Below are 23,688 nucleotides of genomic sequence, written 5' to 3'. Positions count from 1 at the left end.
AAAAGGCTGTTTTTAACCTTTAGGAGGAAAAACAACCTAGCAGATTTTCACTTTTTTTTATTCTTTTTTAATTAAAATTTCCAACTGCTCCCCGTTTCCCATTTCCCTCCCCCTCCTCCCACATATTGCCCCTCCCCCCGCTCCCCTCCCCCTATCCCCACTCCACTTCTCCTCCCCCTAGTCCACTCCCCCTCCCTCTCGATACTGAAGAGCAGTCCAAATTCCCTGCTCTACAGGAAGACCAAGGTCCTCCCACTTCTATCTAGGTCCAGGAAGGTGAGCATCCAAACAGGCTACGCTCCCACAAAGCCAGATTTTCACTTTTGGTTGCTTCATTAGTACCTCAGGCTACCTGTCCCCACTTGATGTGGGATTTCCCTCTGTATGCTGTGATTACCATTAATGAATAAAGAAACTGCTTTGGACCTATAGTAGGCCAGAACTTAGGTAGGTGGGGAAATTGGAACTGAATGCTGGGAGAAAGGAAGCAAAGTCAGAGACAAGCCTTGGAACCCCATCAAAGACAGATGCCAGTTAGAATCTTGCCTGTAAGCCACAGCTACGTGGTCATATACAGATTACTAGAAATGGGTTAAATTAAGTTGTAAGAGTTAGCCAATAAGAAGTTAGACCTAGCCGGGCGGTGATGGCGCATGCCTTTAATCCCAGCACTCGGGAGGCAGAGGCAGGCAGATCTCTGTGAGTTCGAGGCCAGCCTGGTCTACAAGAGCTAGTTCCAGGACAGGAACCAAAACCTACAGAGAAACCCTGTCTCGAAAATCGAAAAAAGAGAAGAAGAAGAAGAAGAAGAAGAAGAAGAAGAAGAAGAAGAAGAAGAAGAAGAAGAAGAAGAAGAAGAAGAAGAAGTTAGACCTAATGGGCCAAGCGGTGTTTTAAATAATATAGTTTCTGTTTGGTTATTTTGGTTCTGGGTGGTTGGGACAAACAAGCAGCCTGCTGCTACACCCACTATCTGGAAAAATGGAAAATGTCATTAGTGCACCCTACTGAAGAATTCAGAGGGCTGGTAAAATGAAGAGGCCCATCAGCCTTGGCAAAAACAAAATGATCAGCATTCACAGGTGTAACCACAGAGGAATGAGGGCCACCTGCAGAACCAGGCATCAGAGCAAAAGAACATGGAAGATGCCAGCACCTGGGCAGCCCATGTCAGCCTTGTAGTTTCCCAGTCAGGTTGGTGCTTGGCAAGGAGGTGCAACTTAGGTTCCTCTGCTGAGTCTTTTACACACTGTGGTTTTGTTTGTGTTTTTGTTTCCCTATCAACTGTTAACCAGAGCATGAGGGGGGGGGAAAGTTTGAACATTTCTCAAATGGAAAGTCTCTCCTAAAACAGACTCTCATTAATATATGAGACAAAAAAAAAAAATCCTGAAAATCTCCAAAGACTTATACATTGCACACACAGTGGCTAGATGACTGTCTTTTAAACAATAGTTTCGGAGGACTAAACTAGGAAGGAGTCTTATGTGGAGGAAATGTTTTTGCCCATAATCTAGCAGATCCTTTAGAGGAAAGGCAGACAGAGGTTGGCCAAAGGCACAGCTATAGAAAAAGTCAGAAGTTCCATTGATGAGAACTAAAAAGATAAAGACGTGCAGCATATTGCCATGGGCAGCTTATCCTCTGTTAGGTCGAGTTTTCTCATTTAAAAATTTTAAATAATAATAATAGCTGGTGCACAAAGGAAGGATTAAGGGAGTGATACCTCTAAAGACAGCGTGCTTCTGACACAGTGCAAGCATGCAATGCCAGTTAGCTGATTTCAGTAATCCCCAGTTCCTCTTTGAATACATCTCATTCATCTGTACTGTGAAGGACATGTTCTACACTCCACCCTCCTAACCCCAGTGAACTCGGTTTCCCAAAACAATGAGCCAGTCAAAGGAAGTCTTTCCTCCTGTGAGATGTTTCTGTTTGATCACAGTGACTAGAAAAGTGTTTTGTATACTACCAGCTGTGACCTGATGTGAGATTACTATGGATGGGGTAATCCCTGGCCACTGAAGGATTGTCTGAGAAACAACGATGATTTGATCTTAGGGAATAAAAAATGAAAGCAAACAAGCAAACAAATCTCTTTTTAGGGAAAATGAGGTCGAAGATAGATATAATAAAAAGAAGAGCAATGTTATTGTTTGGGGGAAATGAGTCTGTTTCCTTATGGATAGCTCCTGGATGGGGGGAGGCTTATAACAAAGAGTGGGTGTGCAGAAAGGGTGGCAGAGATGTGCTCTGGCCAGTGAAAAGGTGGCTTTCTTATTAAAGAATTCTGGAAGTCTCTTAAGAAGCTGATAATTAATTCATAGTTCTGTCTCTAAAGGGATGAACCAGAAGAACAGCATAATACAGGGACTTAGAAACACTTCTCAAGGTGTGTATGGAAGATGGAACACTTCTGGAATTGATGAAGAAAGATAGCTAGGGAGGCCAAAGATCAGTAATATTAGGGAAGAATTCCCCTTGCGTTGGACAGTGTCTGTTGGAATAAATGAACAAAAAATCATTGAGGAGTAATTGAAACTAATATGTTTAGGAATCTACTAGAATCAGTTACTGTAAGAGATAAGGACCGAAAGACATACAGACATGTCCTGTGTGTCTAATCTGGCTAAACAGTTGTTCTCCCACGGAACTGTGAAGGATTAGAGGAAAATATGTGACTTGCATTTAGCCTGTATGCATATACTTCCTGGAATATGTAGGTCTCCACAGTGGACACAGACAGTTTGATAGATAGATCTAGAATCCCAGAAGGTAACTAATCATGGCAAAAGAATTAAAGTTATATTTTCTATCTGGAATCCAGGTACAGTGGCGCACACCTTTGATCCCAGTTCTCAGAAGACAGAGGTGAATCTTCATGAGTGTGAGGCCAACCTGGTCTGCACAGCGAGTTTCAGGCCACTCAGGACTACCAAGTGAGACCATATCTGAAATACAAATTTCTAACCAACATAAATGTCCTGTGGAAAGGGTGTCAGCCACCACTGAATGGAGATGATGAAGGTAACTAGATCTGGAAATGTATAAATCTTAAGAACTGCCAGAGACTCAGGATCTAATCACTGTATTGTCTCAAGAAAGAGCTTATTAGCTTAAAGGCATTCAGTCAGAGAACAGCAGAGTTGGGCCTAGCATTAAAATCAGACGTCCTGGCTCATGACTGAGCTGCCCTGGCTTTTGAGCTTTTGAGGTATAAACATTGCAGTCTCCTAACTAATTCCTTTTTCTTTCTTTCTTTCTTTCTTTCTTTCTTTCTTTCTTTCTTTCTTTCTTTCTTTCTTTCTTCCCTTGTTTCTACTCTCTCTCTATTTTTTTTTTGCAGAATATAAGCCACCTTGTTTTTAATCTTAAAATTCCTCTCAAAAGACAAAAAGGACATAAATGCAGCACAACAATCATCTTAATCAGTCTGTCCGGACATGTCCTCTTTGCAGAATTACTGCCTGTAGTTTTTCTCCTTTCTTCCATACCAGATTCAATCAAAGTTTGTCCTCTGCAGATTGGCACCTCACAGGTACACAACAAGCAGAAGCCAACCAAAACAATATTGAAAAGTTGCCTTCTTAAAGCCAAAGAGACAAATTTCTCTCCCTCTAAAATTCCACTTCAGGGTTAGTGAAATCCCAGCTCGAGCCAGACATAAGGGCTGTAACTGGTAGACATAACTCCCACCTTCACAGACATAGTAACCTGAGATTCCCTCGGTACTGCTGGCCCATCTTACCTTCTTCACCCATTGGACACTTGCTGCCAATTCCTATAACATACTCCACCCATCTGATTGGTCATTCAACAGTTAACAGGAGAAATGAATGTCTTCACAGGTCCACAAAGCCAAAAGCACAGTGATTTCTGAAAGAAAAGATACCGAAGAGAAGCATCATTAGTAATATAGATGCAATAGAAATGACTAAAATGCCCCAAGACTTTATATTGGGGATAGACAGTGGCATAAGTTAGACTTTTCTCTTCAAAGAAAATAGCCTAGGCATACAAAGAAAATATAAGTAAGCTATTACAGTTGTATGGAAAACTGGGGAAACTTGTACATTTAGAACTACCAGGACAGTGTGATTAACCGCATCTGTGTTTAGTACTTTGATAACAAGGTGAATCTGGGGGACTGGCCAAGTGCTTGTGCTGTGAAGGTCACATCCACTTGCTCTAGAAATAGCAATAACCCCTGCAGGAGAGATTGAAAGCATTCAGGGACAATTTTCTTATTAATGTGTACTCTGCTCCAAAGGCATGCATTCCTTCCTAAATTGAGAAACAGCTTTCTGGAGGAGACTGGTCCTCATGGGATGGTCTACTCAAGAACAACAAGGAACAGCCGGTGTTGGAGATAGCCGTTCCCCTTCAAGAAGATGAGAGCACAGGGCTGAGCAGCATTCCAGTCCTTATCAGGCTTGCATTTCCTCTTCACTACAACAAAAATCTGGATTTTCTGTGTGGGAGGAGCTGTGTTCTGCCTAGATGTTAGTCTGATTGAACTTTGTATCTACTGAAGTGTTCAACACTTTCCCCATCCCAGAGCAGCTGTTCATATATTAGTTGAATGAATGGAGAAAAGTATATGGAGTGTTTAAACAGCTGTCGTCTTTAAAAACTGAGGCACTGAGCACACGAAGATGCTGACTGGCAGAGCATCCCTCAGACTGCAGCCTACAGATGTTCTTGAATGACCTTCAGCTCCAGGATGTCGGCATTCTGTGACCAACTCAGTTTGCATGAGGCCCTCAATCAAAATCTTTATTAGCTATTTGTTGTACTATGCTTATTTCAAAGTCTAATTTCCCTTTCTCTATATAATATCTCCTTAGTACAACACATTCAAACAAAATATAACAGACAAAACAAAGAAAAATCCTCACGGAAAGAAGGCAGATGAATGGTAAGTCTTCAAAACTGTGCTCCTAGCACATTGCTTGAGAGAAGATATCAACAAGAACAGTAAATTTGTCATACTGTGTAAGATTCTCAGGGTGCCAAGAACAGGCAGTCCTGGACTTATCCTGAACATACATGGAGGCATTCATACAACATGGAGCTGATGATGCAACCAGGAGGCGCATATTAGCCAGGCAGCAAATATGTTGCCACCAATAAATCACATCTTTAGATCTCAGGATCTAAATCTCAACCAGACTTACATAACCAATGAACTGACATTAAGTGAACCCCAGGGGAGAGGTCTTTGCTGATCTAAAAAACAGAGCTTTCAAACTGAAGCCAGTTTTTCTTGACCCTCCATCAGTATTGGTTTGCCCTCTAAGGTGTAGACTTGCTTGGGGCTCATCACTCTTACTTCATCGATCCTATGCCTCCCAACATCATATCATGGAAGCACAATAATTTATTTGGGTCTAAAAATTATAGTTACACAGGATTTGGCTTCAAGACTAATTTTCCTCCACCACTCCTGTCACTACTTACGATTCAGGGAACCCTGAGGAAGGTAAGTTAGAAACATTATAAGAGCCAGAGAACATGAGGATGCCAAGAAAAAAAGGCCTTCAAAATACAGACGGACCCACCCACACTGAACTCACAGAGACTGCGACAACATGAATAGCAATTGCACAGGTCTGTGATAGATGGGTCCCCTCTCTGAAAGTGGAAGTGGACATTAGTCCCTACCTTCAATCCAGAAGTTATCTCCAATTGATAACCACTCACAAATGAATTCTCATTTGGAACACAAGCCTTTTCTGAGGCTAGGCTGAGTGCCTAGCAGTATATGGCCGAGAAAAAAAAGGAACACAACGGCATTTGGGGAGGTTCTTTTCTGTAATGCTATATCAAAGATTTTGTTGTTATTATTGTTGTTTTGCCTCATATGCCCTTTGAGTATACATTGTGGTTTCTGGTTTTGTGTTTTTATTGGATTTCTGGATGTGGGTATGAAAACATTTCTCTGTTTCTGTGTTACTGTATCTATATGCTTTCCTTGAGCTTTTCTTTGGGCTCTTTTACTTCTGTTTTTCTTTGTGTTTTCCTATTCTGGTTCATCTGGTTTCATTTTATGGTTTTTTTTTTTTTTGTTTTGTTTTTTAATGCTTCTTTAAATTCTGATGAGAGAGAAGGAAAGGGTGTAGATTTGGGTGGGTGGGGAAATAGAAAGGATCTGGAAAGAGTTGAGGGAAAAGAAATGGTAATCAGAATATATTGTATGAAAAAAATCCATTTCAATAAAAATATATAATTAGTGTTAATACAAATCAGATATAAGGAGCTGCTCAAATGGAATGATTATATTTGCATGTGAAAAGGACATGAATTGGAAGACAGAGTAAAATCTTGTAGGTTGAAAGTATGTGACTGTCCCCAAATCAATGAAATAGTGTTTGCAGGTTGGGGACTCCTTTGAGAGATATTTAGGTGCAAGTAGGGCTCCCGTGGTGAGACTAGCATCCATGTAAAGTAAGATTGCATGGCATGTCCTTTCTCTCTCTCTCGCTCTCTCTCTCTCTCTGTGTGTGTGTGTGTGTCTTCTGTGTCTATATTTCTACTACATGAGGAAGCAGTGAAAAGTAAAAAGATGAGTATCCACAAAGCCAGAGAACCAGATCTACTAGTGCCTTAATCTTGAACTACTTATTCTCCAGATTCTGAGGTAAGTATGCCTTATTTATGTTGCTCTTCATGGAGCAGTCAACATAGACAAATAGAGAGAGGGAGATACATACACACACACACACACATACACAGACACACACACCACCTTCTTATCTCTATGTGTCCCAGACACACGTGAAGAAAGATGTCAATTTTAACTTTTGATCTTTTCGAACCTTTATGTAATATCACCTATCCAATTTCATGAACTGATAGACACCCAGGGAAGCAGTGTCCACGTGTGTTCACACAACTCTCAGACCTGTGCATGTTAATTACCAACTGTTATAGTTAAAACATTTCTGAATAGGATGTTAATGACAAATAGATTACTAAAATATACAGTTATAAACCACATGAAAAAGGTGTTTTTCTAAATTATCTGTGATACATCCTCTTTATCTGAGGAATCACTGTTGGCATCCCCCTGCCCAACTCAGTGAAGTAAAACTATTGCAGAGTATCACAGCCAATAAAAAGAAAGTCAGGGTCAGACTATACCAGACAAGCCGGGCAGTGGTAGCACACGCCTTTAATCCCAGCACTCAGGAGGCAGGGGCAGGAGGATCTCTATGAGTTCGAGGCCAGCCTGGTCTACAAGAGCTAGTCCAGGACAGGAACCAAAAGCTACAGAGAAACCCTGTCTCAAAAATCCAAAAAAAAACCAGACAAATACTCAAGCTCTTGTTCCTTTTGTCTAGAATAATAATGCTATAAGTGCACTCTGTGGCTAGCACTGTCTGTAAAACTTTATTTAGCTCATCTACCAAAACCACTTCAGAACTTTCTCTTTGGCTTGATTCTTCACCTTTCAGGCTGTTCCACATGAAAAAAGCTTTTCATCCAAGGATCACAGAAGAGTTATGGAAAAAAAAAAAAACATTGTTTATGTATTTAGAGTTCTGTTAATTCCAAAACTTTGTTAATGAGGAGCTGTGAGCACAGGGGAAAGGGTTGCCCTCTAACTATGCCATGTTAAATACAAGTGCTCTATACTGTTACTTGAGATTTTAGTAGTGTTTCAGGGTCTGAAAAGGCTATCAGAGTTTACTTTACACCTTTGCCTTCTATGAAAGCCTTCATGTTAAAATGTCCATTTTCTGTCATTTTGTACACACCAATGGCCTCAAGACCTAGAATCACGTGTTGCCTTCTGTTGTCATGAAATCAGCCTTGTCTCATTCATACCCTACTTGCTCTAAGATGTTCCTCTTTCATGTGCCAAGTCTAGGAGTCAATGGTGTCACCTTTCTGTGCAGCCACCCTGTGGTCTAGCAGTCCCTTTCACTTCCATGCATGAACACCCACCGGACTAAAGCTCTTAGGAACACAGGCAATAAATGGCTTGTATTACCCGAGAGACAAAGAAATCAGGAACAAAAAGACTGAATTGCTACAAGCATGAAGTGTAAAGAGAAAAACACTATGCATACATATCGAAATGAAGACCACTCAACTAAATATAGATGTACGGACCTTTGATTCCTACACTGAGATGTCTGGGTTAGAAGGTAATGAGCTTGATACAGCCTTGGTTTCAACATGAGATTCTGTCTCAAAAAATAATGGCTGGCTGGCTGGATAAGGTAATAATAGGGTGAAGGTTTGGTTTACACACAATCATGTCTTTATTTTCCAGATACCTAAAACTAATGCCTTGACTTATAGATTACCATGTGTGAATAGACTTCTTTGTTTGCTTTTCTGTTTTTTGTTTTGTTTGTTTATAAAATTTTATTTAGATATTTATTTATTTATTTTAAAAGAAAACAAACAATCTTTTTTATTTTACATATCAATCACAGTTCCCATTCCCTCCCCTCCTCCTCTTCCCTCCATCTAAACCCCCCATGCCATCCCCATCCACTCCTCAGAGAGGGTAAGGCACATTGCTTTGGGGAAAGTTGAAGGCCCTCCATGCTATATCTAGGCTGAGCAAGGTATACATCCAAAGAGAATAGGTTCCCCAAAAGCCATTACAAGCAGTAGGGATCGATCCTGGTGCCACTGCAAGTGGCCCCACAGTCACCCACATTCAGAGGGACTAGTTTGGTCCTATGCTGTTTTCTTCCCTTTCCAGCTGGAGTTGGTGGGCTCCCATTAGCTTAGGTAAGTTGTTTCAGTGGGTGTAACCATCATGTTCTTGACCTCTTTGCTCTTATTCTCACTCTTCCCACTATTCATCTGGACGTTGAGAGCTCAGTCCAGTGCTCCAGTGCAGGTCTCTGCCTCTGTTTCCATCAGTTGCTGGATGAAGGTTCTATGGTGATATTTAAGATATTCATCAGTCTGACAACAGGGCAATGATAGTTTGGACACCCTCTCTTCTATCGCTTAGGGTCTTAGCTGGAGTCAGACGTGTGAGTTCTTGGAAATTTCTCTGGTGCCAGGTTTCTTGCTAACCCCATAATGATTCCCTCAGTCAAAATATCTCTTCCTTTGCTCTCATCTCTCTCCTTCCTCCATCTCAAACTCATTGATATAAAGTAATCATAGAGAGTCAGAGGATGTCTATAAGATGATGGAGAGACACACAGGAAGTCCTAAGGAGGGACTTCGTGTAGCATGGGTTGTTTTTGTTTTGGCAGAGCAGAAGGACACTCTTTTGGAAATGCTGACAAAGAGATTAGGCCAGCTAGTTATTACCCTACCTCTTTGAGCTAGCAGGTTTTCAACCCAGCCTTTGACTCCCGAGTCTTATTGATAAATAGAACAATCGAGATTTAATTAAAAGCTACATTTGATGACAGTGACATAGCTGATGCCTGCGGGAACAGTAATTACAGATTAAAGCACAGCCTCTGTGCTGACAGAAAAATAACAGAGGGGAGCAAGACAGACAAGAAAGATTGTAGTGCGACCCCATTTTACAGATACAGAAACTGGGACTTGGTAATGAATCCCCAGGTGCATGCATCACGGAAATAGCAGGACTGGACTAAGTTGCCACAAGTCCACTCCTCCTAAGTTCTAAGAGCCCCAGCATCGGAGTCACTTTGCAGAACAAACAATGTCTGCTCCTGTTGTGCGTGCAAAGATACTTTCTACATTTGCTGTATGCATGCAGCAACGAACTGAAGATGGTTGGGAGCAGAGTCAATCAAAATAAAAGATGAGTAAGCTTTTGTATATCATCACTCTAAAGCGGTTAAAACACAGATTTGTGAAGCAGCTGCTGGGACTACGCTTTACTATGGTCGAGAAGCAATGAGTAGAGGCACGTGGCCGATCCTGCTCTGTGGTTTTCTTGCTCAGCAAGCAGCAGAAGGGGCTCAATAAGTGCAGCACACTCTGGGCATCTACAGATGGGAACTTACGGCTTTCTAGAGTGTTACATGTTCTCAACATTGTCAAAGTGATGATTAAGCGCCATTAATAATCACCACTGGGTGTTTTTTTTTTCTTGTTATTGCCAAAGTCCCCAAACCATATGGTGAAGCATATTTTATAAGATAAGCCAGTCAATTATGAATTTTTAGAAGAAAGGGAAAAGCACTGTGAGAAAATATGACTTAAAGTTCAGGTTTTGCCTGTGCAAAACTAGATTGAGTTTGGGTAAGTAATAACTGTCTAGGGCCCTATTCTCTAGATAAAATGTAGATAATAACAATTTTGGAGGATTATCATGAAGAGTAGTAAGTAAAAATAAATTGAAAAGCTCAGCTAATAATCATGAGCTGTGATTATAAAAAAGATAGATATGCATTTTGATTTTACAGTGGTTATGGTTGTTTGAAATTTCATTGTATGTTTGCTTTCTCATGAAGCTTATCTGTAGACATGTCAGCAATCATATAGAACATTTGAAATCATATAGAACATTTGCAATCATACAGCATGCAACTAACATCCATCTGTGAACATCAGCATTGCCATTTTTTTTCATATGAGGAAACTAAGAATCAAAGACTCTTAAAGATGTGCCGTGATGTTCATTGGCTGAGCTTGGACCTCTGCTCCCATGTGTGTATAATAGGGACTTCCAGAAATCCATGGTTTATGTCCCCCTGATGTACTCTAGGCTTGTTCCTCTCCTATAGAATCAGGGATGATGCCCCCAAAGTAATTGCAACTACAAGAAGCCAAACACAAAAAGTTTCTAGGCTCCAAATGGATTTGACACAGCACTCTTTTAAATGCATCTTTTAACGTGACTATCTTTATGTCCCTTTAGTCATTTTCCTAAGTAAGCCATGCCTTTAGATGCACCTAATACAGAGTGACAACCTTTGCTGTTTTCTAAAGGTCTGATGGACGGTGTAGAAGAGAGTCCATTGTCGCCATGGTAATTACCGCACAATACCTGATGGCCAATAGACAGTCAGGAGGCTCAGGCAGCAGCTGAATCCAGCATTGTCCTGGCCCGATAAAAAGATTAGAAGCCCTGAAAAGCCATGGAGCAGGATCTCACAGCTCTTTTGCTGGGTCCTGAAAGGCCCATTGTGCGGCTACCATAAATTCTGGGTTCCCTGGGCACTTGACAACTGAAGCCAGGGATAATAGAATTCTTGTGTCAAACAAAACACTCCTTGTCCAATGGCAGTCTTATCAGCCGCATTTACAAATGTCTTTCGTTGTACCCAAATAATTCCCTATTAGAAGGGCTATTGGGAGCAGGACAAAATAAATATTCGCAGACTTTGTGATATCTTTGAGAAATGAATAAACAAACAGTATTCGAGCAAAGGAGGTAGCTCCTGCTCCTCTGCGTATTATTACAGTTTCTTGCCCAAATTACATTTTCACTTTCTCTCTTTATCATATTACAATTGCATATCAACAATCCTGTATCATTCTACCACCACTACAGATTCCTGATATTATTGCCTTGGACAAGTGTGTTTCATGCATGCATTTATTTTTTTATTATTTATTTTTTTGCATTTATTTTTAATTAATACGTCCAACAAGCCTCAGAAGGATTTATCTAATCTCACACCAACTTCACATGAGAGAAACGAGACAGAGTTCAGAAAGGCCAATAACTTGCCCAAGATAACCAGACAAATTAGCTCAATGAAAAGTCCAATCTAGGTTTTCCTGATCCCAAAGGCCCTGCCCTTTTTACTCCATCCTGATAACCTTGAAATTGGGGTGGAGAGAGGAGGAAGAAGGAGGAGAAGGAGAAGGAGAAGAAGGAGAAGGAGAAGGAGAAGAAGAAGAGGAGGAGGAGGAGGAGGAGGAGGAGGAGGAGGAGGAGAAGAAGAAGAAGAAGAAGAAGAAGAAGAAGAAGAAGAAGAAGAAGAAGAAGAAGAAGAAGAAGAAGAAGAAGAAGAAGAAGAAGAAGAAGAAGAAGAAACTGCAGCCACAATAAGTAAGCATCATGCTCAGTTTAAGGATAACCACCGTAAAGCTGTATACAAAACTGAACCTATTCCTGTAGTTATATAACCTGAGGAACTTGCAATATAATAAAAGTAAAACCCTTTATCTAAGGCAGTATATTTTATTATTACGCTGATAAGCTAGTATTTTTTTCCAATGCAAAAAGCCAACAAGTAAAATAATCAAACTTAAGGAAAATGTTTAAGTCACCCATACAGCTTATTAATAAGACTGAATGGGGGAATTACCTATGTGAACAAGGCGAACATATGTACATGATCATGTCTTCTGCAACACCACTTACTTTTTTAATAGTTTGTTTTATTTTACCTTGCTAATTTGCATATCTTTCATAAAGGAAATATCTTGAAAATACAATCAGCAAAACAGACACTTCCTTCTTAAGAGAAGCCACTAACTAGAAATACAATGTGTGCGCATACACACACACACAAATAACACTAAATCTAAATATATATGTGTGTGTGTGTGTGTGTGTATGTGAAAATGTTAAAATACCCAGTGATTTCTTTTGTTGAGAATTATTTATTTTATGTGCATGTGTATATGCCTAGTTGTCTATATTTGTTCTACATGTATGCAGGTGCCTGAAGAAGTCAGAGGGGGCTTTAATTCTCTTGGGACTTGAGTTACAGATGGCTGTGAGCTTTCTGATATACTGGAAACCAAACAAGGGTCCACCACAAGAGCAGCAAGTACTCTTCGCCATCTCGGAAGCCTCCATTCAATGGTTCATTGGTTTCTTATCAGATTGGGAGATGTCCACATTCATTAACACAGCCTATTCATTCCTGTGTCTGTCTCAGCCTCACCTGCCCACAGCACTTTCTGCATGGGCAGTCCTGGTGTTCAATGACTTGGCAGCTGATAGCCTCTGTGCCTTTCTGAGCATGTCATTCTTTCATCTAAACTCTGTTCACTGTTGGTAGAACATCCCTAGATCTTCATCTTGTTTCCTCGTGTTAACTCAGAGAGCTCCAGGATCCCCTTAGCATACCCTTTTGGAAACCCTTACTATACCCTATGGCTTTCGGGTTTTCTCAAGGGAAAACTCTTCATAATTGAGGCTATCTGCCCTTTATAACTTTGTACCCAAAGAAGCTATGAGCTACCTAAAGATTGCAATTGATCTTATAGTCATTTTTTATTTTCTGTGGTCAGTAGGCTTCTACCTTCTTTAGGGCTCACTTACTGCACTAGCTGATGAATGACAGTAGAGAAAAAAAGAGAGTGAGAGAGTAAAAAATGTGTTTACATGTATGCACATATGTGTGTGTGACTAAAAGTATTGCCCACTTACGTACTTAATGACAGGGATAACTTTGAATAGTCTTCAAGGGCTATAATGATGTGTTCACTTAACTCAAATTACTCAGCCTTGATAATGGAACATTGCACTCTTTGGACTGTCTCCTAAAATAATTAAAATCATATACAGAGGTTATCATTTGTCAAAATATGGTTATTATCAAAAAAGTGGCACAAATAACAGGTAATTTCTGATTGGCATTAGATGCATATATTTGTGCCAATATTGAGTTTTGGAAAAGTGTGAGTGATATCTCCCAAGTGCTTCACTTGCCAAGTGTAGCTTCTCAGCATCTGTGAGGATTTACTATATGATCACAGTCATAAATAGGTGGCATAAAATTTCTCTGAAATTTTAGGTATGAGTTGCTTAGACCCCGCTTAATCCAAAAAAGCACTGAACATTGTGAACATTCATTAAGCAGTTTCAATTCCTTAAATGCTGGGCTAAGTACTAAGTACTTCACTGCACACGAGTGTGTGTGTGTGTGTGTGTGTGTGTGTGTGTGTGTGTGTGATATTTGTGCGCATTTTCTTATAATATTCTTGTAGTCAGGTACTATGTTTCCTCTATTTCATGGCTAGGAAATTGAAGTACAAAGAGGATGTATGAAGTCCCCATCAATCACAGTGCCAAAACACAGTGAATCTAGGATTCAGACACAGGCTGTTTCATTCTACTCATTTAACTGCTCAAGCCAACTTTGTCCTTTATATATAAATTAGAGCTATTATTCGAGGAAGTAGTCTACTGATGTTATTTTGAAAAGTGAGGAAGAACTCTATTAGTTTGCCAGGCAGCTGTAAAACACAGAGAAAGTGGCCTGACAAGCAACCCTACAAAGTACAGTAAAGAACCAACTTTTAACCACACCCAAGAGCAGAGGCAATGTCTCTAACATTTGATCAGATATAGGCAACCTCCATACAATCAAGATATAAAATTATCTGCAAACTTTTCATCAGGTAGATGCCAAAGATTACGGTCACAGATTCATTGTGGTACACTCCCGCTGCAGTGTTTCCTCCCTGTCACAGACTGTTACTATTTTCTTATCAGAGGACAGGGAGATTGTGACATTTATAGCAATGTGACCAACTTAAATCAGGAGGGAGGTCCCCCTTGGAGACACGATGCTCAGAAAGAAATACAATAAAGATTTTTAGAATGAAGTGGGACTATCCTTTCATACTGAGAAACTGGATAGCGGCTGATGAGAAATTGCTCAGCAAGTAAAACTGCTTGCTGCTAAGCCTCGTGATCTGAGCTCGTTCCCCCAAATCCACATGGTAACAAAAAGAACCAACTCCCAAAGTTGCCTTCTAGCCTTCACTCCCTCTCAAATAAAAATGAATAGATTGTAAAAAGCAAAAAGCTATCTTGTTAGTCAACATTTCTAAGATGTTGCAAAGATAAATGCTTTGAGAACCCCAACTGTCTATAAATTCACAGCGGTTAATAAAAAAAAAAAGCTTGTTTGTTTTCCTGGATATTGTTTATCAGGTTGACAAAGACCCAATCTAAATGATAGTGAAGAGAATCTGAACAGATTAGCTGATAAAGGGGCAGAGAATTCCTGACTCCATGTTCCTATAAAGGCACCTATACTTCTGAAGGGGTTTTAGTGAATAAAGGCATGTCATTTTCTTTAGACACAAATATGAATTGTGCACTGAAGGGTAATATGAGTCAGGGAAGGAATTTAGAGGGGGCTCTGTGTCTTCCTTTTAGCTCATTAAGTACACTAGATTTACTCAGGATGGACTGCTTAGCAGGAATGCTAAAGTGTTTCAGCTGTGGTCTCCTGTACTGTACTAGTGGAACAGCATCCTTCAATGGTATGAATACATTTGCTGCACTTGAAGGTGCCTGGAAGAGCCACTTGACAATGTCAAGTGTCTGCTATTCTCATAGGAACTATTACCTAGGTTGGTTCCCCAAGAGTTGCTTCCAAGGTACTTGCATATATGCCAAGGCATTCTCAAAAATCCACAGGACATTTTCTTCTTTTATAACTCTTGTTTGGTTAAAAGTGGTACCTACTATTATGAATATAATGTCAAAAATTGAGAAGGAAGAAGGAAAAAGAAAACACACTCAGCAGTTGTGTAGAGCTGTGTTATGTCATCAGACAGGGTTGGGATTCTCCTCTTGGTAAGAATGACAGAGAAAAAAATCCTGCTCATACATGAAGGAGCTCTGCTTACGACAGAGGCTAGAAGCTTCTCAAAACCCTTCTACTACAACGCTCACTCCGCGTTCTATCTTACATCTTTAGCTGAAAGAGTTAGGCTGGATTTAAGTCAGTTTTCCTTAATGTGCTCTTGTCTTCGATGCTTGTAACTGTCTGAGATGGATCTTTGATATATAGATGTTAGATTGATGGATAATTTATATGTAAATGTGTACATACACAGTGAAATGCTACTCATAATTTGATTCCTAATATTTGGAAACGCTTAAACTGGTTCCCTTATCCAGTAAATTATCAAGTTAATTTGACACTAGATACCACAGCAAATAAGATAGAAAGCAAGGATCCCTCCTACTCAATTACCTTCAGCTGTCCTGGCTGAAAGTAATTCATTTTCACCAGCAGAATAAGTGTTCTTACAAGTTGGGTCTCGCTAGGATTCAATATTAGTCATGGGGGTTCATGATCCACTCCCAATAACACAAATGAGATGATCTATAAGGGATATGGCATATGCAAAGACCGTGAGGGCAAGGTGGTAGGTAGTTATATTTAAAGTAAGTGGGAAACAATGAAGGGACCAAGCTTTGATAGTGACAGATAGATCTCAACAAGAAACACAGAAAGGTTCTCATTTGGGACTCTATGGCTCACCAGTCCTGAGACTTGGTCCTCACTCTCTTTACCAGCCAAACAGGTACCATAAGCTTCATAGACCTATGCTGAGGCAAAGGAGATGAGTCTATAAATTATATTCTTGTTTGTAGGGAAACATTGCTTACTAAATATTAATTGATTTTATCACAAATAATTGTTCTGATACAGAGTCTATAAAATAAACTAGCACAATGACTTACTCAGTAGGGGTTCAACAAATAGCAGTTATTGCTGGCATTAAATGACAGCTATCCAAGACTTTCAGAGTTACCTTCACTCTTCTTTGAATTCTGATGTCTGAAGAAAGAATCTATTTGCAGTGGTTCCCAAAGACTTCTCTTTTGTGGCAAAGAGAGAAGGTAGCCTGGGGCTCAAATGGATTCAGCTACATTGTTCTTCTTTAATTATATCTCATTTTTTGGTTGCCTCATTTTTATGACAAGAATTACTAGTTTCCCATAAATGAGAGCAATATAATTATCTCCAAAAATATTTAATAAAAGGAGAGTGAATGAAAATACCTATTGAGTAAATAATAAGGGAAACAGAATGATTGTAGAGTTGGGGAACATTGATCTGTCTATCATTCTTCATTTATTTTGGAGGGATAGAAAATGAGGTATGGAAAGTGAGTATATGAGGGGCAGAGCCTGCAACTAGCTCAGTGATTATAGATTGTGCTTCTTGCATCCCAAATCTCTGTACCTTAGCCACATTAGCATCACAAGCCAGATGAGGTGTCTAAAGGGACCACTGGAAAGAATGGCAGTCCTCTTCTAAGAAAAAAAAAAATCTGCATAAGCAGAGACAATGTCATTTCTGACCTAGTGACAGGGAGAAAGCATAGTCTAAGAACTCCCAAAAAGTAGGTCTTCATGAGGAAGAAACTAGAAATTGAAAATTACAGAGCCCAGAATTAGCCCCATGCTTTCCTTTCCTTAACACTAATCTTGCACATTTATTCATGTCCTGTTTTATTCTAAAATGAATTTAAGACTACGTATCCTGCACCTTTGCTACCAAAAATGATTGTGTTTTATATAATAGGATGCTATAAAGGGATAAATGGCAGCATTAAATAATTTGGAATCAGGTTTTAATGCATAGCTTGTTCTCAGCAAACGCCATGCAGTTTCAAGAGCTTTATCACTCACTCAAGGGGACAAAACCATACACGACCAGTTCCAGTCGTCCGATTACAGCTATTCTAGATGCTGGTGTCACTGTTTTATTTATGCCATTTCTCTTCAAGTAGTATGAAAGCAAGCTCATCCTCAAGGACAGAATCATGGCACCTAGCACATTATTGGCACACGAGGACATGGAGTTGATCTCCGGTGAGGGGAGATAAAAAGAACACAGAACATGATATTGCTGCCAGAAAGACACAAGAACAAAGTTCATCCTGGTATAGCTGCTACACCCTCACATGAGCTATAGGCTTTCACACACTATTCCAAATTTCAAAACACCAAAGTCTCTTATTTCCTACGCCCTATTTTAAGTCTTCTATTTTATACACCCTGATTTGAGGGAAATGTCGTTTTAATAGAATGCCACAATAATTGTCCCTATTTGAAAGTGGAGAGATCTAAGATACACAAGGTGATTTAATCCAGGCACATATTGAGAGGAACTCACACCTGGGGAGTCTTCCTCCAGGGCTCCTGTTGTTGACACCCAGTGCACATTGCTCTCAGAGAGACTCTTCCCAAGTGAGTCTCAGCTGACCTTGCAGTTAGCCTGGACCAGACTCTTCCAGAAACCCACTTATTTCCTGGGTTCTTCCATTGCTTTTACTAGGTATAGGAAGCCTCCCCTTCTTCATGAAATCTTAGTTCTTTAAGATACCAACTCAGTACAACACCCTCATAATTTATGTGATCACACACAAACTCACATGCACAAGCCCCGCTCAAAGGTATCATCCATGTAGACCATTCATTCTGCCTAAGAGCATTTCTTGATCATTAGTGCCGACACTAATGATTTCCCAGAGGAATCACAGAAGGTTACTTTTCCTCCAGGGTCTTCCTCAAACATGTGAACAGAGAAGAATTAGAAGGTGATTGAGGACACATAGAACCTGTGAAAGCTTTTTGAAAGAGAGTGGATTGTGGTTTCTTTTTGAAGACCCATTTACACCAAGGCACACATGCCCAGCAAGCATGTGTTACACAGTGACTATGGTTCTATGAGAGTCAATAGCTCCTACCCACAGTAACTACTCTCAGCCAATAAGACCTTCTGTCCTTGAATATGTCCTTGTGAACCCAAACACTTGCAAGTTACCTTATCCCTTTGGAGTTATGATGACTAGAGAATCTGTGCTATATGTTACTTCTTGCTCCTGTAACATATACTGCATAACTCTCTGTGTTTGCTGCAAAACACAAACACAGAGACCAAGTCTTTAAGCTTGAGAGATGTCATAAATCTGAGCCAAATGACAACTCACTGATATAATACAGTGATTTTAAAATGGATCCTGGAAAAGCCTGGGTAATCCAGAGGTATACCAGAGGTTATTGCAAGGCAATGGTGGGGTAGAGACAGCAGGGGTTCCCATCTCTTTGTCCTCCTGTTTAATCCATAAAAACTCTCTTCATTATGGCTTTTAGATGTTAGCATTTTGGGTTAAAATCTTTTTTATTACTGTAATCTTGTTTGTTTTTCACTTTTAGCTAGGCTTTTGGTTTTGTTTAACTCAGCATGCTTTGTCATGGTTGGCTTTCACTGGCAATCATGTCAATCTATAGTACATTGTGCGAAGGCTCCATGTTGCTTGCCTTTGTTGGCTGTGTTTTTATTATGTCTTTTGGTGGACAGACATTCATAACTGTTGTGCATGATAAAATCTTCTATATTAGTGTGTGGGGGTGGGAGGTCGGGGAGTGAGCATACACATTCCACAGCATGCACTGTGTATGTGGAAATCAGAGAACAACGTTTGCAAGTCACTTCTTCCCTCCAATCATGTGAGTCCTGGCGACTGAGCATCGACCATGAAGTTTGGAAGTGAGCATCTTTACTTGTTAAGCCATCTGAGTTGCCTCCCTGCCTGTTGAACTCTTATAAGAAGTACGTGAAAAACACACCTATCTGGGCGACCACCTAGATGTTGCTTTTTCTATAGATGGTCTCAGTTAAGAACTTCAAAATTAAAAAAAAAAAGGCTGCTAAAATAAAATCACTAAAGAAAAGGCGAGGGGAAAATAATGGCATGAGTGATCTAAAAGACTGTCTATTTGTAGTGGTCTAAGAAGACTCTTCAGATCCATGCCAAATTATGATGCAAACTTAGTTAATAAAAGTTTCTCCACCCTCCCATAGAAGCCAGCTCATTACCTTACCCCCTCTCAGACTCTTAGCCTAACATCCTGCCACCTCATTAAAGGACAAATCTTTACAGATCTGACCTGGTAGTAAGCAAACGCACTTAATGTAATTGGTGATCTTCTTTCCAACTTGTTTTTGGGAAAGATACTTTGAAGGCAAGGGTATTTTTTAAATAGTTTTATTCTGTATTGCATGAATTGTTCTGACTCCCAGCTGAAATGCCATTCACTTTCAGGAACAAGAAATCCTTCTAGAAACCATGGAAGCTTCTTGGGTACAAAGTTATCACAATTATTTGAATTATAAAATATGGGTAAAAGAACAATAACATCCTGATATTGACTATTTCTAAATTTTCCCTATGCATATTTCAAGGATTTTTTTTTTCATTACAGAAGTGAAACTTCAAAGCTTTGGCAGTCTGAGTCAGAGTGAAGTAACTGATGTGATGCTAAGCACTCCATAAATGAAGTGGTTCTTTAATAGTCCCATTCTACACCACCCAAATGGCCAAAGAGAATTATATTGTCATATCCTCATAATATTAGAAGTTCCTTTTTCCAATAAACGAGCATGTAACTAAAGTGCTGCCCACACACTGCATGAAATAACAAGCCTTTCCCACCTTGGAATTCCTGTGAATTGGAAAGTAAAATAGAAAATACTCTGGGCTACTTTGATATAGTTCACTACGGCATAAAACTCTCTACTCAAATGACACTTACTTAAAGTCATCCCTAAGATTTATACCAGAAGGAAAAGATATTTTTCGAGTCACCATGAGTAAAATGTGATGTGATTTTGCTTGTTCTTCCTCTTCCTCAATGCAAAAGTTACTATCTGTCAAAGGACTTGGTGTACAATGGTGTAAGCTTACATGATCTCAACCTCGGTGTGCAACATGGCCTAATTCTCTTTCAGGGTGAATCCTTAAATTGGCCACAGCCAGAGTGAACTAAGTTGCTGGGGATTTAAACCCTTCCTACCACTTTCTCCAACGGCCAGAAAGAAACGTTCCACCTACAGCTGCCAAAAGAGCAAGCCAATTTATTCCAAAATAGAAACAGGAAAATAGTTTATAACACTAAATGCCTGAATCATCGAAGTGTCAAATTAAATATTGATAGCATCAATTTGAGTCTAAAATACTCTCTGGTGTTTGGAGAATCCAGGAAGGGAGGTCAGCAAGTATGAAACTAATGATGAGAGCAAGAAAAGAATGTTCCTGGAGGGCCCATCATTCCATCCAATACATTCGTCCATCTATCTGACCATCTCTGGTGTGGGTGAGGCTGTACTGAGGGTGAAGAACACATTGATGGATAATACTGGACCCGTATCCCTAATGAGCTTGTATTGTACCTAATTTTAGCTGCACTTTCTGCAGCCTGGATAGCATTGCCAAAGGAAACACATAAGAACAACCTAGTCTCAGAATAAACTAGGAAATACATAATAACCGATCCAATCAGTGAATAGACAGGGGTGACTGAATTCAAGTCCAGGTGCAAACCGTTTACCATTTGGATCCTCAGTCCTCTTATATTTCACAATTAGTAGGTGAGTAAGCTGAAATTCTTTCAAAATTTGAAGCTCTTTTATTCTATGGGGCAACAGACTCATTTTTACCCAAGAATAAACCAGACTAAACCAGAAGCTGTGGAACATAGAAAGACCTTGAGACATGGTCACAACACTTAAAAGCCAATAGCGGTAGAGCAACATAGAAAAGGGAGGATAGAGAGAGTATTAGTCAGTGAAATATAGCCATGAGGATGCTGGGGAGTCCAGTCTAGGCTGAAACCACTGCCTGTTTTATCAGAACATGTGCTTCTCTGGGAGGTGTGTGCGGGCATCATTTCAAATCAGTTGAATCTCCACCTTAACATCCCCATGTGAGTCTTCTTCTGTATGGTCTAACTCACAGAGTTGCTTGGCGCATTATTCAAGATGCATGGTATATAATAATGTAAAACTAAAGGCACAGAGTTCCACCGTAAACACACAATGGACTCTTGATAGCTTTTCAGCTCAAACAGAGATGGAAAAAAGAAAGTTATTACAATTAGCAACACCTGGTGAGGCTGAATATCCTTCACTTTCCTCCTCCCAGGTCTTGTTTTAGGTCATGCTTAAAGGAAAACAAACACTAATTCTGATGAACTCATACTAATTAGGATGTTGACTGCCAATTAGATATATGATTAACTTAATATGGAAAAAGACAATTCGGTTGTTGCTTTATCCAGCTTGTTTGGAGAGAGGAGTTTTCACAATACATGACAAAAATGATGACGAAGGGTCCCAGATGCTGGGATATGCCAAACAAACCAAACTCATATTTGCTTGGTGAGCTCAGCATAAACAAAAGCCAAATAGGTGAGTCACACACGGCTCAGCAGTGCCTAGAAAGGGACCCAAGTAGAGCGGCAGGCAGTCCTCTGAAATCTTCATTCATTAAACAGAAATCCCGAAAGATCCTTTGAGGAAACTCCCTAGTGCCCTTTGGCAGAAGACTGGCAAACAGAGTTGAAATCAAGGGTTGGGGGAAGGGTGTGCACGGGGGGGGGGGGGGGGACTGTGAGAACCAGTGCTCAAAGGAAAGTGCTCTCTGTGGAAAATGCTGGGAGGGTGAGCTCAGAAACCAGAGCGTCTGTCAACTGTTCTGCACAGAGACACAGCAACATAAAATGCCAGCTTCATTTAGGAAGCTGGATCCCAAGCCCCACCCCTGTTGTCTAAGCGCAGGCATATTCTTCCATGATCACATTATACTTATATACACATCCACCTACACACACTCACAGGGGGACTAATGTGACAATTAAATGGCAAAGCCCTCTTTGAATCACAAAGAACAAAACACTAAGATCCATTTGACGCGATGAGCAAAGGGTTACAGAGCGGCTCCCTGCAACTAGGTCAGAAACCAATTGCTAGTCAACTCCACAGGCCCAGAAAGATTTAATGAGGAGGCAACCGAAGACAGAAGGTGGAAACAGGGCCCCGAGCACGTGTCCCAGACTCTGCAATCTGGCAATGGCACCCAGTCCGCACCATCTCTCTCACAGACAGGCCAGAACAAACTTTCTGAAGTTCCTAAGACACAGATCCACGATCCTGGCCAGCCCAGTCACAGCTCTGGCGGCAGTGATGGGGGAGAATTAAAACAGACTGACTCAAAAGACAATCATGCCCCAAGTAGAAGGGACAGAAGTAGTGAAATGATGCTGAGCCTGAGCCGGCAGCTGCAATGACACTAGTGGGGCAGAAATAAAATAGCAATGCCAAACTAAAGCTTGCAAAAGCCGGTCCCTCTGCCAGGATCTACAAGCCACTGTTCCATATCCGAACTGCCTGTGCTGGGCAGGGTGACTGGCACCTGCACATCGGCTAGCAGATGGGAAGGCCAGACCTGATAAATCCAGTGCCTACTCCCTCTACCATCACGAGGTCACAAGCAGAAGTTGGCCACTTACAGTCATCCTAGAGGGTCAGGCAGGCTCCAGCTACGGGGATGAGTATTCCAGAAGCTTGTTTCTCTGGGAGCTCACATGGGGAAATGGAGGACCATAAGGCTGTGAGAGGACTCAGCCTCGCTTTGTTCTGTATAGCAGCCTCCCAGAATGGCTTAAGAGGCAGTCCCAGCTCCTGGCACTGGCTAGCAGTCTTGTGAATGAACCACTGTGTGAGACACATACCCACTGCTAATGAGTCCCGCACAGACACAAGCCAGAGAGAGCAGAGCAGTAGCCCGCTGCAGAAGAGGCAGATGAGAAGCAGACACTAGTGTGACAGCGTGTGGGGCCCACCTGGCGCACAGGACTCCAGCTCATGGAAGTCATGGGGCCTCAGGAGCCAGGACTGGAAATAACTATATTCCTCACACTAAAGAAGGCCCCATCTCCCCCCACCCTCGACTCAGTGATGAGGAGAGTGGCTGTCAAAAATTACAGAGATCCCATTAAGCATTGCTCTCCTTTTATTATTTTGAAGAATATTTTAACTTAAAAATATCAGAAGGCAATATTCAGAATAGCAAGGTAGTTGGCTTCTAATACAGAAAGAAAAAAATCTATGTTTGCTTTAGAATTTTGAATATGATTAAGTTCGTTTGACGCAAGTCCGTTGTAGATTGTAGATCATTAAGAACTCTAGAGGAAGGATGAGCTTTGGAGTAAGCTGCAGAGTTTGAATCCCT

The 23,688-nt window shown here is 40.6% G+C and overlaps 1 protein-coding gene across 2 annotated transcripts in view; it reads right to left on the bottom strand.

The window, feature by feature from the left end:
- The window catches only part of Cdh11 (cadherin 11), a 157,179-nt gene that overhangs the window by 86,690 nt on the left and 46,801 nt on the right, over window positions 1–23,688 (bottom strand). The window contains exons 1-2 of one of the 2 annotated variants that reach the window (XM_057753539.1): window positions 22,967–23,106; window positions 3,749–3,876 (exon numbers count right to left, since the gene is read on the bottom strand). The gene's annotated coding sequence lies outside the window, so the exon portion shown is untranslated. Of the gene's footprint in view, window positions 1–3,748; window positions 3,877–22,966; window positions 23,107–23,688 lie in introns of those variants that run through there. The other variant, XM_057753538.1, reaches the window with a different exon arrangement.

The sequence above is a fragment of the Chionomys nivalis genome, chromosome 21 (genome assembly GCF_950005125.1).
Source record: "Chionomys nivalis chromosome 21, mChiNiv1.1, whole genome shotgun sequence".
NCBI lineage: Eukaryota > Metazoa > Chordata > Mammalia > Rodentia > Cricetidae > Chionomys > Chionomys nivalis.
This window is presented reverse-complemented; position numbering and strand designations above follow the sequence as displayed.